This window comes from Coregonus lavaretus (genome assembly GCF_964263955.1).
Source record: "Coregonus lavaretus genome assembly, contig: HAP1_SCAFFOLD_56, whole genome shotgun sequence".
Lineage (NCBI taxonomy): Eukaryota > Metazoa > Chordata > Actinopteri > Salmoniformes > Salmonidae > Coregonus > Coregonus lavaretus.
Window position 1 is genome coordinate 3,103,229 of NW_028164156.1, and position 14,581 is coordinate 3,117,809.

The window sequence follows — 14,581 nt, forward strand, 5'->3', positions numbered from 1 at the left end:
TGGTGTGGGGGTGCTTTGCTGGTGACACTGTCTGTGATATTTTTAGAATTCAAGGCACACTTAACCAGCATGGCTACCACATCATTCTGCAGTGATACGCCATCCCATCTGGTTTGCGCTTAGTGGGACAATGACCCAACACCTACAGGCTATGTAATGGCTATTTGACCAAGAAGGAGAGTGATGGAGTGCTGCATCAGATGACCTGGCCGCCACAATCATCTGACCTCAACCCAATTGAGATGATTTGGGATGAGTTGGACCACAGAGTGAAGGAAAAGCAGCCAACAAGTGCTCAGCATACAGTGGGGGAAAAAAAGTATTTAGTCAGCCACCAATTGTGCAAGTTCTCCCACTTAAAAATATGAGAAAGGCCTGTAATTTTCATCATAGGTACGCGTCAACTATGACAGACAAATTGAGAGAATTTTTTTTCCAGAAAATCACATTGTAGGATTTTTAATGAATTTATTTGCAAATTATGGTGGAAAATAAGTATTTGGTCACCTACAAACAAGCAAGATTTATGGCTCTCACAGACCTGTAACTTCTTCTTTAAGAGGCTCCTCTGTCCTCCACTCGTTACCTGTATTAATGGCACCTGTTTGAACTTATCAGTATAAAAGACACCTGTCCACAACCTCAAACAGTCACACTCCAAACTCCACTATGGCCAAGACCAAAGAGCTGTCAAAGGACACCAGAAACAAAATTGTAGATCTGCACCAGGCTGGGAAGACTGAATCTGCAATAGGTAAGCAGCTTGGTTTGAAGAAATCAACTGTGGGAGCAATTATTAGGAAATGGAAGACATACAAGACCACTGATAATCTCCCTCGATCTGGGGCTCCACGCAAGATCTCACCCCGTGGGGTCAAAATGATCACAAGAACGGTGAGCAAAAATCCCAGAACCCCACGGGGGGACCTAGTGAATGACCTGCAGAGAGCTGGGACCAAAGTAACAAAGCCTACCATCAGTAACACACTACGCCGCCAGGGACTCAAATCCTGCAGTGCCAGACGTGTCCCCCTGCTTAAGCCAGTACATGTCCAGGCCCGTCTGACGTTTGCTAGAGTGCATTTGGGTGATCCAGAAGAGGATTGGGAGAATGTCATATGGTCAGATGAAACCAAAATATAACTTTTTGGTAAAAACTCAACTCGTCGTGTTTGGAGGACAAAGAATGCTGAGTTGCATCCAAAGAATACCATACCTACTGTGAAGCATGGGGGTGGAAACATCATGCTTTGGGGCTGTTTTTCTGCAAAGGGACCAGGACGACTGATCCGTGTAAAGGAAAGAATGAATGGGGCCATGTATCGTGAGATTTTGAGTGAAAACCTCCTTCCATCAGCAAGGGCATTGAAGATGAAACGTGGCTGGGTCTTTCAGCATGACAATGATCCCAAACACACCGCCCGGGCAACGAAGGAGTGGCTTCGTAAGAAGCATTTCAAGGTCCTGGAGTGGCCTAGCCAGTCTCCAGGGCCCGTATCCTTAAAGATTCTGAGAATCCTCTCAGAGAGCTCCTAACTTAACCTAAAAATTCCTTGCCAGGAGTTTTAGCTTAGAAGTGATTCCAGAACATTTTCAGTGAACTCTGAGCCAGGAATGGATGAAAAATCCTATCTTAGTGAGGAGGTGTGGTTGACCCCGTTGCTAGGTATGAGTCATCATTTCAAAAGCCGTGATTGGTTGATCCTACAAGTTTGATGAAAATGAACTTTTGGTGATAATGAGCAAAGGATGTACCCTCAAATCAATAAACATAATTATACACTCTAATCTTATGCAGACTATAATTGTAAATAATATTTCACATTCAAGAAAATATCTGGAAAATGAATAGTAAGCTGTAGGGGTTATAGCCTAACATTAGAATCTAAAATATGTGAAAACTTAAGCTCATTACACCCTGTTCAAATAATGATTTGTGTCTCATTTGCTCATATTAATATCCTAGCTGGCATATTTTGTACTTTCACTTCCATATGGACCCCATTGAAAACAAGATGGCCTATCTCAAGGGGCTGTCCTTAATGAAGTAGAAATTGCAACGTTACAACTCAGTGTGAACTTAACGAGGGTAACACAGCTCAGCTTTTAACAATGTCTGTGATTGCTGGCTGGTCTATTTATGAAGGCTTGTTAACAAATATCCTACAAACACAGAAAATGGAGAAAAAAAGGAATCGCAAGCCGAACTGGACTGAGGAGCAAGGTTTGTTGCTGGCCCAGTTGGTGAACGAACATAAAGGTATGTTACGAGGAAAATTTGGCCCAACTGTCACTAGCCAAGGCAAGAGGCGCGCCTGGGACACAATATCCCAAACAATCAATGCCTCTTTTCCACTGGTGGTGCGGACAGGCGACGATTGTGAGAAAAGGTGGTATGTGCTGCAGTCCAAGGCAAAAGATGAGATTGCAGCACACAAGCGGGAATCCTCACTCACAGGTGAGCAAAATACTATGGCCTACCACATAATCTGGCAATTTGCTCCTGCTGGCAAAGTTAATTTACATGCCTAAGTACTGTGTTCATTGACTGTTTCTTTCTAGGGGGTGGACCACCTGCAAAGCGGCTGTCCCAGGTGGCCGACACTGTCTTTCAAGTCCTGGGACACTCTGAGGTCAGTGTCACCGGGCTGCCAACAGGCATTGACACGTCAATGATGCAGGCCCTTGAAATGCAGCAAAGGTAGGACACAGGGTTATTCATATCAACAGTGTTTATTCATTGCAGAAGCCATTTCATGTGTTATCCATGCTCATTGTATTAAATTAATTTAATCAAAACAATAATTAAACTAGGCCTATGTATTTCTGTAGCATGGAGCCATCACAAGAACCGGGCCCATCAAGTTTGCCGCCTGAACCATCTGCAGCTGCTACTCAGGATAGCCCGGCGGATCAAACACCATTCCCATCCGCAGCACCTGCTCCGTCAGCATCCCTGCAGGAGAGAAGATTGCAACTCACAATTGATGTGTTTGAACAACAAAAAAAAGTCCTTTCCCTTCAGGAGGAGTACTACCGCCTTAAAATTGAACACCTAAAAAATAAACCATTTAGAGATTGTGTTCTGTGTCTTACATTTAACAGTTGCAGGTGATGTGCAGTAAAACTGTGGTAGTTCTTAATACCATCACAAGTTCTCAAATGACATGGGGCTACAGCTTGCCTGAAATGTAAATTTGTGAAGTTTGCCCTGTAAGGCAATCCACTCTGGGCTAGGTTCCCCTGTGGAATGTGAATATCTTCTTCACCACCATCCTCATCGTTGTCTCCATCCTCATCCTCATCGCCATCCTCCAGAGGTTCTGCAATCTGTCTAACCTTGCAAATATTGTGTAATATGATGAGTTTGCTGACTTTTTCAGGCCTCAGCCGCACCTCTCCGTGGAGAACATGAAAGCGCCTCTTAAGCTGGCCTATGCCACGCTCCACCACCGCTCTTGTTGTCTTGTGGGCCCTACAATAGAATACAGACCTTTAATTATTTGATGGAAATATTGCACTACTTGGATGCTCTAACATATTGCTTGCATTTCATTTCCATGATTTTTGTATTGTTTGGCTTACCTGTTATAGTTTAGTTGGGGCCCTTGGCGTGGCTGGAGGTAAGGTGTAAGGAGCCATGGTTTGCATGGGTAGCCACTGTCCCCTAACAAGTGGCAATTAGCTGGCACATAGCGTCTCTCAAAAAGCTGTCTGATGCCACTCTCGGAGAGCATTCTCGCATCATGTGTGGAGCCTGGCCATTTAGCCACAATGTCCAAAATCTTCCAGGCCGCATTGAACACTATTTGCACATTGATGCTGTGGAAATTCTTCCTGTTAACAAAGACAGCCTCGTCCTCTGATGGCGCAATTATTCTCACATGTGTTCCATCAATTACACCCACAACGCCAGGGAATCCTGCAATGTCCATAAATGCCCTTTTATGTGTGTGTAAAGTGCGGGCATCCAGCGGGAATGAAACTAATTGTGTCACAATATTAGGTTGTGACAAAGCTGTCAGTGTTTGGGTGATGACTCTGCTGACGGAGGATTGGGACAGACCCAAGTCATCACTGCTGCATTGTTGCATTTTCCCTGTTGCCAAATACCTCAGGGTTGTGATTACTTTCTTCTCCGGTGTAATAGCGTTGTGGCGTCGAGTTGGTGAAGTAATTGCATCTCTAAGGAGATCCACCACAAACATGATTCCTGCACGATCCAATCTGTAGCGTCTCAATAATTCCCTGTCATCCAGTGTTTGCAGGACATCTCTCCTGCCTCCTCTGTTGGCCATTTTGTGCAGCTGCTTAGGGTAACTCCTAAGCCACTAAAAGTCCTCTTCCCTGCTCTTAGCAGATCTCGCCTTAGGAGCCCTTTTAAGCGCTAGGACTCTTGAGGAATAGCTTTTATAACTGGGATTTTCGTGTCACTTTTAGGGGAAATTCTAAGAAAACGTCATGCCTCTGAGAATTTTCTTAGAATTTGGCCGCTAGGAGCCACTTTTTGCACAAAAATTCTTTAGAGATACGGGCCCAGATCTCAACCCCATAGAAAATCTTTGGAGGGAGTTGAAAGTCCGTGTTGCCCAGCAACAGCCCCAAAACATCACTGCTCTAGAGGAGATCTGCATGGAGGAATGGGCCAAAATACCAGCAACAGTGTGTGAAAACCTTGTGAAGACTTACAGAAAACGTTTGACCTGTGTCATTGCCAACAAAGGGTATATAACAAAGTATTGAGAAACTTTTGTTATTGACCAAATACTTATTTTCCACCATAATTTGCAAATAAATTAATTAAAAATCCTACAATGTGATTTTCTGGAATTTATTTTCTCATTTTGTCTGTCATAGTTGACGTGTACCTATGATGAAAATTACAGGCCTCTCATCTTTTTAAGTGGGAGAACTTGCACAATTGGTGGCTGACTAAATACTTCAAGACTGTAGGAAAAGCATTCAGGTGAAGTTGATTGAGAGAATGCCAAGAGTGTGGAAAGCTGTCAAGGCAAAGGGTGGCTACTTTGAAGAATCTAAAATATAAAATATTTTGATTTGTTTAACACTTTTTTTGGTTACTACATGATTCCATATGTGTTATTTTATAGTTTAGATGTCTTCACTATTATTCTACAATGTAGAAAATAGTTTTAAAAAATAAAGAAAAACCCTTGAATTAGTAGGTGTTTCAACTTATGACTGGTACTGTATATTACACCAACCGAATGGTTCTTCTGATGTTGTTCACACAGGAGACCATGTTGAGACATTCTCTACATCCAGAGAGCAACAGCAGGAAGATCACAGAGCTAAGAGGTCTCACCACTGCCCACATTGTGAGGAGACTTTCCCAATTCTATCAAAGTTAAAAATACACCTACAAATACACACAGGAGAGAATCTGTATTTCTGCGCTGACTGTGGGAAGAATTTCACAACATCAACTAAGCTAAAACGTCATCAGAGAACACACACAGGAGAGAAGCCTTACTTCTGCTCTGACTGTGGGGTGAGTTTCACTCGACTGGGCCACTTAAAACAACATGAACGTATACACACAGGAGAGAAGCCTTACTCCTGCTCTGACTGTGGAAAATGTTTCTCTCAACTGGCGGTCTTAAAAATACATGAACGTATACACACAGGAGAGAAGCCTTACTCCTGCTCTGACTGTGGAAAATGTTTCTCTCAACTGGCGGTCTTAAAAATACATGAACGTATACACACAGGAGAGAAGCCTTACTCCTGCTCTGACTGTGGAAAATGTTTTAAATCATCAGCTGAGCTAAAAGTTCATCAGAGAACACACACAGGAGAGAAGCCTTACTCCTGTTCTAATTGTGTAAAATGCTTCACAACATCAGCTGAGCTAAAAGTTCATCAGAGAACACACACAGGAGAGAAGCCTTACTTCTGCTCTGACTGTGGAAAGAGTTTCTCTCGATTGCGTGACTTAAAACAACATGAACATATACACACAGGAGATAAGCCCTACTCGTGCTCTGACTGTGGGGTGAGTTTCTTTCGACTGGGCCACTTAAAACAACATGAACTTATACATACAGGAGAGAAGCCTTATTTCTGCTCAGACTGTGGAAAATGTTTTAAATCATCAGCTGAGCTAAAAGTTCATCAGAGAACACACACAGGAGAGAAGCCTTACTCCTGCTCTGATTGTGGATGTTTTTTTAAAACAAAATATGAGCTAATACGTCATCAGAGAACACACACAGGAGAGAAGCCTTACTTCTGCTCTGACTGTGGGGTGAGTTTCTCTCTACAGGGCAACTTAAAACGACATGAACGTATACACACAGGAGAGAAGCCTTACTCCTGCTCTGACTGTGTCAAATGCTTTACTACATCAACTGAGCTAAAAGTTCATCAGAGAACACACACAGGAGAGAAGCCTTACTCCTGTTCTAATTGTGTAAAATGCTTTACAACATCAGCTGAGCTAAAAGTTCATCAGAGAACACACACAGGAGAGAAGCCTTACTCCTGTTCTGACTGTGGGGCGAGTTTCTCACAACCGGGCAGCTTAAAACGACATGAACGTATACACACAGGAGAGAAGCCTTACTTCTGCTCTGACTGTGGGGCGAGTTTCTCACAACCGGGCAGCTTAAAACAACATGAACGTATACACACGGGAGAGAAGCCTTACTCCTGCTCTGACTGTGGGGCAAGTTTCTCTCAACTGGGCAACTTAAAACAACATGAACGTATACACACAGGAGAGAAGCCTTAATACTGCTCTGACTGTGGAAAATGTTATAAAACATCAGTTGAGCTAAAAGGTCATCAGAGAACACACACAGGAGAAAAGCCTCATCAGTTGTCTCAGACCAGTTAAGATGAAAGTCACTTCATTCTCACCTCAGAAAGGAAGTGGTAACAGTGAATGTGATAACATTAAGAAAGAGTAACACTCTATTGTAATCCTATTGTTTCTCACTGTGAGAGAACTGTGCAGAGGAAAGGGAGCGTTATAGAATGTTAGCCTGTCTTGACTTTACTGATGTGTTCACCTTGTCAGTTTTGGTGTGTTTTGTTATCTTCTACTGTAAAGATATTGAGATGACCTTGGATTTGCCCTTAGGGTTGAATACACTCAGTGAGGTCTGATAGATGACTGAGTGGTACTGCTTTCCTCTGCAGTTTTATGTGGGAATGAGCTAGTTCGGACACTCATCGGTACAACACAAGACATGCAGCAAGAGGTTTCTTCACAGTCCCCAGGTCCAGAACAGACGCTGGGAAACGCACAGTATTAAATAGAGCCATGACTACATGGAACTCTCTGCCAGGCAACTCAAACTAGCAATAAAACCAGATTTAAAAAACAATCAAATAAACCTTATGGTACATTAAAAAAATAACAACAGGAACTTTTAGCTCAGCTGAGTGAAGCATTTTACACATCTCATATGTATATACTGTATTCTAAAATATTCTACTGTATCTTAGTCCATGTCGCTCTGTCATTGGTTGTCCATATATGTATATACTGTATTCTATAATATTCTACTGTATATGCCGCTCTGTCATTGCTTGTCCATATTCAGTTGAAGTCGGAATTTTACATACACTTATGTTGGAGTCATTAAAACTCGTTTTTCAACCACTCCACACATTTCTTGTTAACAAACTATAGTTTTGGCAAGTCAGTTAGGACATCTACTTAGTGCATGACACAAGGACATTTTCCAAAAATTATTTACAGACAGATTATTTCACTTATTCACTGTCTCACAATTCCAGTGGGTCAGAAGTTTACATACACTAATTGACTATGCCTTTAAACAGCTTGGAAAATTCCAGAAAATGATGTCATGGCTTTAGAAGCTTCTGATAGGCTAATTGACATCATTTTGAGTCCATTGGAGGTGTACCTGTGGATGTATTTCAAGGCCTACCTTCAAACTCAATGCCTCTTTGCTTGACATCATGGGAAAATCAAAAGAAATCAGCCAAGACCTCAGAAAAAAAATGGTCTGGTTCATCCTTGGGAGCAATTTTCAAATGCCTGAAGGTACCACGTTCATCTGTACAAACAATAGTACGCAAGTATAAACACCATGGGACCACACAGCTGTCATACCGCTCAGGAAGGAGACGCGTTCTGTCTCCAAGAGATGAACGTACTTTGGTGCGAAAAGTGCAAATCAATCCCAGAACAACAGCAAAGGACCTTGTGAAGATGCTGGAGGAAACAGGTACAAAAGTATCTATATCCACAGTAAAACAAGTCCTATATCAACATAACCTGAAAGGCCACTCAGCAAGGAAGAAGCAACTGCTCCAAAACCGCCATAAAAAAGCCAGACTACGGTTTGCAACTGCACATGTGGACAAAGATTGTACTTTTTGATTTTGCTGACATTTGCAAATGGTGTAACAGATGAACTTTACTCTGCTTTGCTGAAACATCTGGAAAGCATTACTAAATTCTTGGAAAAGAGGATATGGGAAGATATGTGAAAAGCCAGGGATTGGTGTATTAAAATCACGCCATACTATGTCACATAGGATATAAATACCATGTCTTGAACAAAGGAGGGGGGAATAGCAAATCACAGATTGGGTCCGGCTATTCTTCAGATATCTGCAGATGTCTGTAAATCTGACGCTGAAACTCTTTGTTATAATAAACCTTTATAATCAAAGTACAGTGTCAGCGGATCTTCTTATCATCATGGCATTATCAGCATAGTTGTTTTTACACCACATTAAATGGCGACGAGGAACCTTTGGGACGAATTACGTCTTTTCTCAACATTCCATTCATGGGCTGCGAAGTGACTCCCGCTCAAGACGCCGGCAGATAAGGTGAGATTTCTCACAGTTTTGGGCGCTGGTCAGTTCGTGTGCTTGTGCATGTGTGTGCGTTCAGACGTACCGTCAAATAACTTGTGTGTGCACTTTGCTGGTATTTGCTGTGTGATGAGAATTCCGTTCAACATTTTCTAAATTTGTTTGTGTTGGGAACAACGCAAAAAGGGGGGAGTGTCTATAGGGCACACCGATATTTGGCTTGAATAAAATTAAAAGGAGTGTCCAGGAAAAGCATAAAGGAATAAGGCCAGGAATAAGGAAAAAGTATACTTTTAGGACGTCGCTGATTTAAGATAAGCCCTCAAAACGAGGCGATCATTATGATGGGCCATGAATCTTGATAGTTATTAGATTAACTCTCAAGTCAGTTCTGGGAACTGCAGATTGTAGTATATATATATTCAGGTGTATGTTACCTCTCAGAATATGGTTGACGAATTATATGTCTGAAGTAACCTCTCATTGAATGTCTACAACCTGAGGTAGCAGAAATTTAGCAAAGGAATATAAAGGAAAATAGGAGCGACGGAAGCTTGCGGTATGAACGGATGCATTCTTTTCTGTGTGTGTATGAGAGGAACAGAGCCTATGTCTCTGTGTGTGTATGAGAGGAGAGCCTATGTCTCTGTGTGTGTGTGTGTGGGAGAGAAGAAGAAGAAAAAAAAATAGAGGTCTCTGATGTGTTCCAGCTGTGTGTCGACTAAGGCTATGACAACAGGGGTTTTAGTCTTTTGTAAGGAAATATGTTAGTTATGGTTAAAACCTTATGAGTCTCTATAAAAAGAGAACGTTCACTAATTATTAGAATAGCATGACCCTACAGGGAGGACTTTTTAAGACTGTATAGAGATGTTTTGTAATTGATAACAACATAACTATGAATCTGTAGATTAGGATAAGTGCAGATAACAAACTTGGAAGTAGGATTTGTGTTCTATTGTCGTATCGGATGAATGGTGGCCATTATTGCTGTCAACAAAGAGTCCGTTCAAGCTGCATCGTGTTAGAGGCTTTTATTAAAATCACAAGGTTACAGCATAAGTACAGGCCCGCGGTGTCCGGAGAACGGCTCCTCAGATTGCCATGGCCGTTCTGACTTTCTTCTTCGTTTAACCCCTATTTATAAACAATGAAGCTCCCTCTTCTGGCCAATCACCAGTCTCCCCTGTCTACAACACACTTCCTGTCTGTTGTACATGACGTTACACTAAAACATATACTAACGTAAACAACATTCCATTTCTTCATGAAAAACATTTAACAAAGACATAATCTTCAGATACGATATTCCCCCCTTCGAGACGAACAGTCTCGAAAACAACCAGAATAGGATTATGACTAGTAAGAATTTATCTTATTGAGTATCTTTAACATTAAACCAAAAACATTCTCCTCTAGAGTGTAAATACCTTTCTATGAAATATGAATAACTGTTTATGAAGTGTGAATACATTACTATCTTTATGAAGTGTGAATACATTACTATGAAATATGAAGAAATCTCTATGGAGTGTAAGAGCGAAAAACTGTCCGGCAACCTTCCATCCATCAATCAAGACAGTAAAATTCTCTCACGGTCCCTCTGCCCCAGGCAACCACCTTCGGTACTCCAGATAAACTCATAACCCATGTAAATGCATTTGAAAGTGTGATGCAATTAAATACACATGTAAGCCCCTGCAAACAAAATCCTATCCAATAAATATCCACTTGTAAGGCTGGTCAACCCATTGGACCGTACAGTGGAACTCTCCCTGCCTAAATTCCTGTCCCTAATCATCACCGAAATAAACAAAAACATCTAAGATCCTCACATGTATTCAATAACATCAAACATCATTCTACAAAAATTTATACATAAGAATATGACACAAATTATGTATTACACATGTCTATATTTCATTGCAGACACTGGAATGTAGTCCACTACACTTCATCTCCCCGTAGTCTCCTCTTCCAATGGACTGTTGATGATGGAATCAGCCACACCCTCCTTGTTTCATCTCCTCCAGTCATTGTCGTTTCATATTGTCCCTTCATATTGTCCTTGTTTGAGTCACATGTTCCCCCAAATGCTTCTGGAAGAAAAGAAAAGAAACGACCAAACAGTATCTTTTGCAAAACAACCCTTTCAAATTAAACATCAATATCCCCTAAGAATATAAAAATGATATATAAATGATGCATGAATCACATAAACCTATTCCCCCCTTTGATTCATAAAAGCATACCAAAATCACCCCAATATTGAAGAAAAAAATTTGAAAAATCATCAAATAATCAAAAATGATATTTATCCATCAGTTCCACTTGTCCATCTTTATCCAGATCAGGAACAGTCAACACCAGCATCTGAGTGTTGTCTCCAGGCCTCACTCTCCAACCTATCTCAATATCATAGCTTTCTCAGAGGTCAGTAACAAATTACAAACCTCACACACAGTGTTATCAAAGCTGCCATTAAATGTAACCCATCACTGCCCCTACTTCAATGATAGGCTTGAAGCCTATGACATGTAGCATGTCTCTTTCATCCAATTTCAAATATAGCTTCAGATTTCTGTGTCCGGTGCTACCCCTCTTATAATGGTAGAAACCTCATATGGAAGCTTCAACGTTGACATGTAACAAAATCCTGTCCATCCATAATGTAAGAATATATATACTTTATCACCACAAACCCTCCAAATATCTCTAAAATTCCCCATAGTCACATTGTCAGGCAAAAGCTAATCTTTTAACCATCAAAGTCCTGCTGTTCCTACTACCTGGTACATAAAAAGTAACATATTTGTCATCTCTAACCTTATGTTCATCCATACCCAAAGTTATCATATAACATCACAATCTGATATTCCCATAAACATACCCCTTATATCATATGTTCTATTAGAACAAAAACCTCTAACCCTCACTGGTTTCACCTCCAATACTTCAGGGCTTGCTGTTACCTGATTTTACTTTCCATCTACCAAATGCACCCACGTTAATTCACTTAACCCAATACCACCTAAACCTATGCTTAAACAAATGTTTTGACAACGACATTATTTTATCTGTTACTGATTGTTGCTGACCACAGTCATGACAAAGCATAATACTGACACACCCTTGATAGAGGTCGAACGACCGTCTCTAACATGTTTGGTTCTGGAATTCTCACCAGACATGGACCCTCAAGATTCCTCACTGATCTTACAGAATGAGCTGCTGGAACCAAAGATTCCTACCTGCCATCTATCTCTAACTTTCACAACAGAAGAATCAAACTACATGCATATAGTTTCTCTCTTCCCTAACGAGCGGTACTGATCAGATACCTCTCCTTGTCTGTCATTAAAATCAAAGACCTCATCCTGTATCTCCATGATAGTATCACTATTTCAGATGAATCTATATTGTCTCTACCACTATCTGCTCTCCTATTTTAATCCTATTCGTCTTGCTACCCCCTTTAATTTCAGAACAGTTGTTGTCGGTGTCATACTTCCTACATTTGCTTATTGCCATCGTATCATTAATCCCTTCCAAATTTACCATTAAAGTAGTTGATGTATTAACCTTAATTATTTCTAGTGGCAAAGCTACCGATATCCTATGTGTATTATTCACTGTTGGAGTGACTACTGTAACATATTCTTCCTGAACTCCTTCGGTGACTGCGGAAGCTTCAACAGATTTCAAATCTTCCATTATAGGCATCACTTTACGAATTACATAGCCCTTTAACCAATAATTCTTAACCGGAACAAATTCTAATGCTTGCACTAGATAAGTACACATATATTCTCCCTGACCTTTCTCTGTAACACTACGCAACATAAGTGAACAGTCACTCCTAACCCTCTTCTAAACTATACCTCCTTTAATTAGGTGCCACAGCTTCTACTCTTGGTCCTGATAACAATACTTCTTCTCCATAATTATCTCTCCATGTGGGAGGAACGTCCCCATCCTAACCCTAAAATTGGCGCTGGAGCTATTGGTTCCCTTATAATCAAATGCGATATATTTAAGGCTTTAATAACTATCAATGTTGAAAGAGTTAACTTGCTTCTCACTGTTGTTATAATAGACTGAAGTGTTAATGTCCTTAGTTACTCCTAGTTTTTCCCCAAAGAAAAAAGTTGTCTTTGCTTGTACTTCCATCTATCACCACTAGTGTCACTTTTTCCCCACTCTCAGTCCTTTCTCTAATCCCTGATTTTCAAACTTTTGATTATAAAAAATACACCTACAATTACCTTGATCTCCCTACTCTAAAGTGTCATTCACCATTATTCTCTCTCTCTTATTACTAACTTTGAAACTTAGCTTACTGTCTTAGAGTTCCTTCAACCTAGTCCTCCTAACTTAATTTAATCTAATCTTTTTCCTCCTAACCTTTAAAAACCTTTTCCACTGATTTATTCACAAAATCCCTTTACCACCAACTTTTTAGAATACGTGATTGGGAACGTCCCCACCTGTTTTTGACTTCTTTACACACAGACTTGGCAAACGTCTAAACACCTTTTAGCCTAGCCTGAAATCCCTTGGTGTAAGAATGTAACCCAGAATAAACAATGCATCTCTTTCCAATACTGCAATAACAGTATCTTCTAATATTAGTATCTTAAGAGTAATTAACTGTTTTACTACCTCAAATCCCTATCCTAATTAGTTAATTTTACATAGTGATATGTTTAACCTCTTTAGGCTGAACACAGATAAGTTTTTCCACTATTCACCATCACTTCTAATGGTCGGTTGTTTTTACTTCAATTGTTGGATATTTTGTCTTCTTCTCTAATCGATGCTATCAGCTGGCACCCCCCCCTTCCGGATCTTCTAGGCACTAACAGGTGATCTTGAATTGCCCCTATATCTTCCTCTGTTTTCTCCTGACGCATTTCCATCACAGGTAAAGTGACCAACCTGTCCACAATTATAACAGTCTTCTGAAAGTGTAGCTGAAATCTTCCTCCTCCTTCTAATTCTCGTCCTCTTCCTCTCCAATTCTGTGTCTGTCCAGAAACTGGCTGTGGATATGGAACATCTGGTACCCCCCTTGGCTGGTACAATTGCATTTGATATTGTTCAGTTGAAGCTGTAACCGTGATTGTTGATTTGGTTCACTCTGATTCTTCATAACCAAACCTACTCTTCTCCACCCGTTGTATGATTGAGTTTTCAGAGAGTTTCTTGGTCCTGTTCCTTCTCGTCGTTGACATATCAGTATTCTTCAACCTTAGTTCTAAGTTCTGTCCTCGAAATATCATCTTCCATCATCTTCTTACTTTTCTTCTGTGCCAGTCCTTGTAGGACAAACTCCTTTTGAATACACAGCCCCTTCAGTCTCCTCCTTATCGCTATCTTCATCTGAACTCGAACCTCATTCTTCTCTTAGTTTCCAGACATCTCGGTTTTTCTTCCTTCTGGAGTTTTGGATTCATCTTTCTGGTCGTTTCTGCTTGTCCTCTATCTATTATTCGTCTTCATCTCTGATGCAACAATCACCCTCCTGGATGATCACTGGAAGCTTCCTTCTCATAAGGTGGGTGTCTTTTTGCTGAATCCGTATGTGAGAAAGGTGTACTAACTTCTGCCATTAGTTTTTCTAACACTACTTTCCAACACTACTTTAATTAAAGGATTACTATTTTTTCCCCTATATCAACCCTTTTATATTCCTTTATTATGAATTATCTTATTTTAGACTGTATAGCCTATGGCTTACCCCTGTAATTATTTTTTAAAT

General features: G+C 40.6%; 2 long non-coding RNA genes across 3 annotated transcripts; one reads left to right on the top strand and one right to left on the bottom strand.

Annotated features, from left to right (window-relative positions):
- The first annotated feature begins 2,032 nt into the window (after window positions 1-2,032).
- Window positions 2,033-3,083, top strand: LOC311117387. 2 transcript variants are annotated; one of them, XR_014611613.1, is made up of 2 exons: window positions 2,033-2,701; window positions 2,815-3,083. It is a non-coding gene; the product is annotated as an uncharacterized lncRNA (long non-coding RNA). The 2 variants fall into 2 exon arrangements; XR_014611614.1 differs by having other exon boundaries at window positions 2,833-3,083.
- LOC311117388 lies at window positions 2,872-3,635 on the bottom strand. Its single transcript, XR_014611615.1, has 3 exons — window positions 3,586-3,635; window positions 3,185-3,475; window positions 2,872-2,956 (listed from the first exon to the last, which is right to left on the bottom strand). It is a non-coding gene; the product is annotated as an uncharacterized lncRNA (long non-coding RNA).
- Window positions 3,636-14,581: the final 10,946 nt, after the last annotated feature.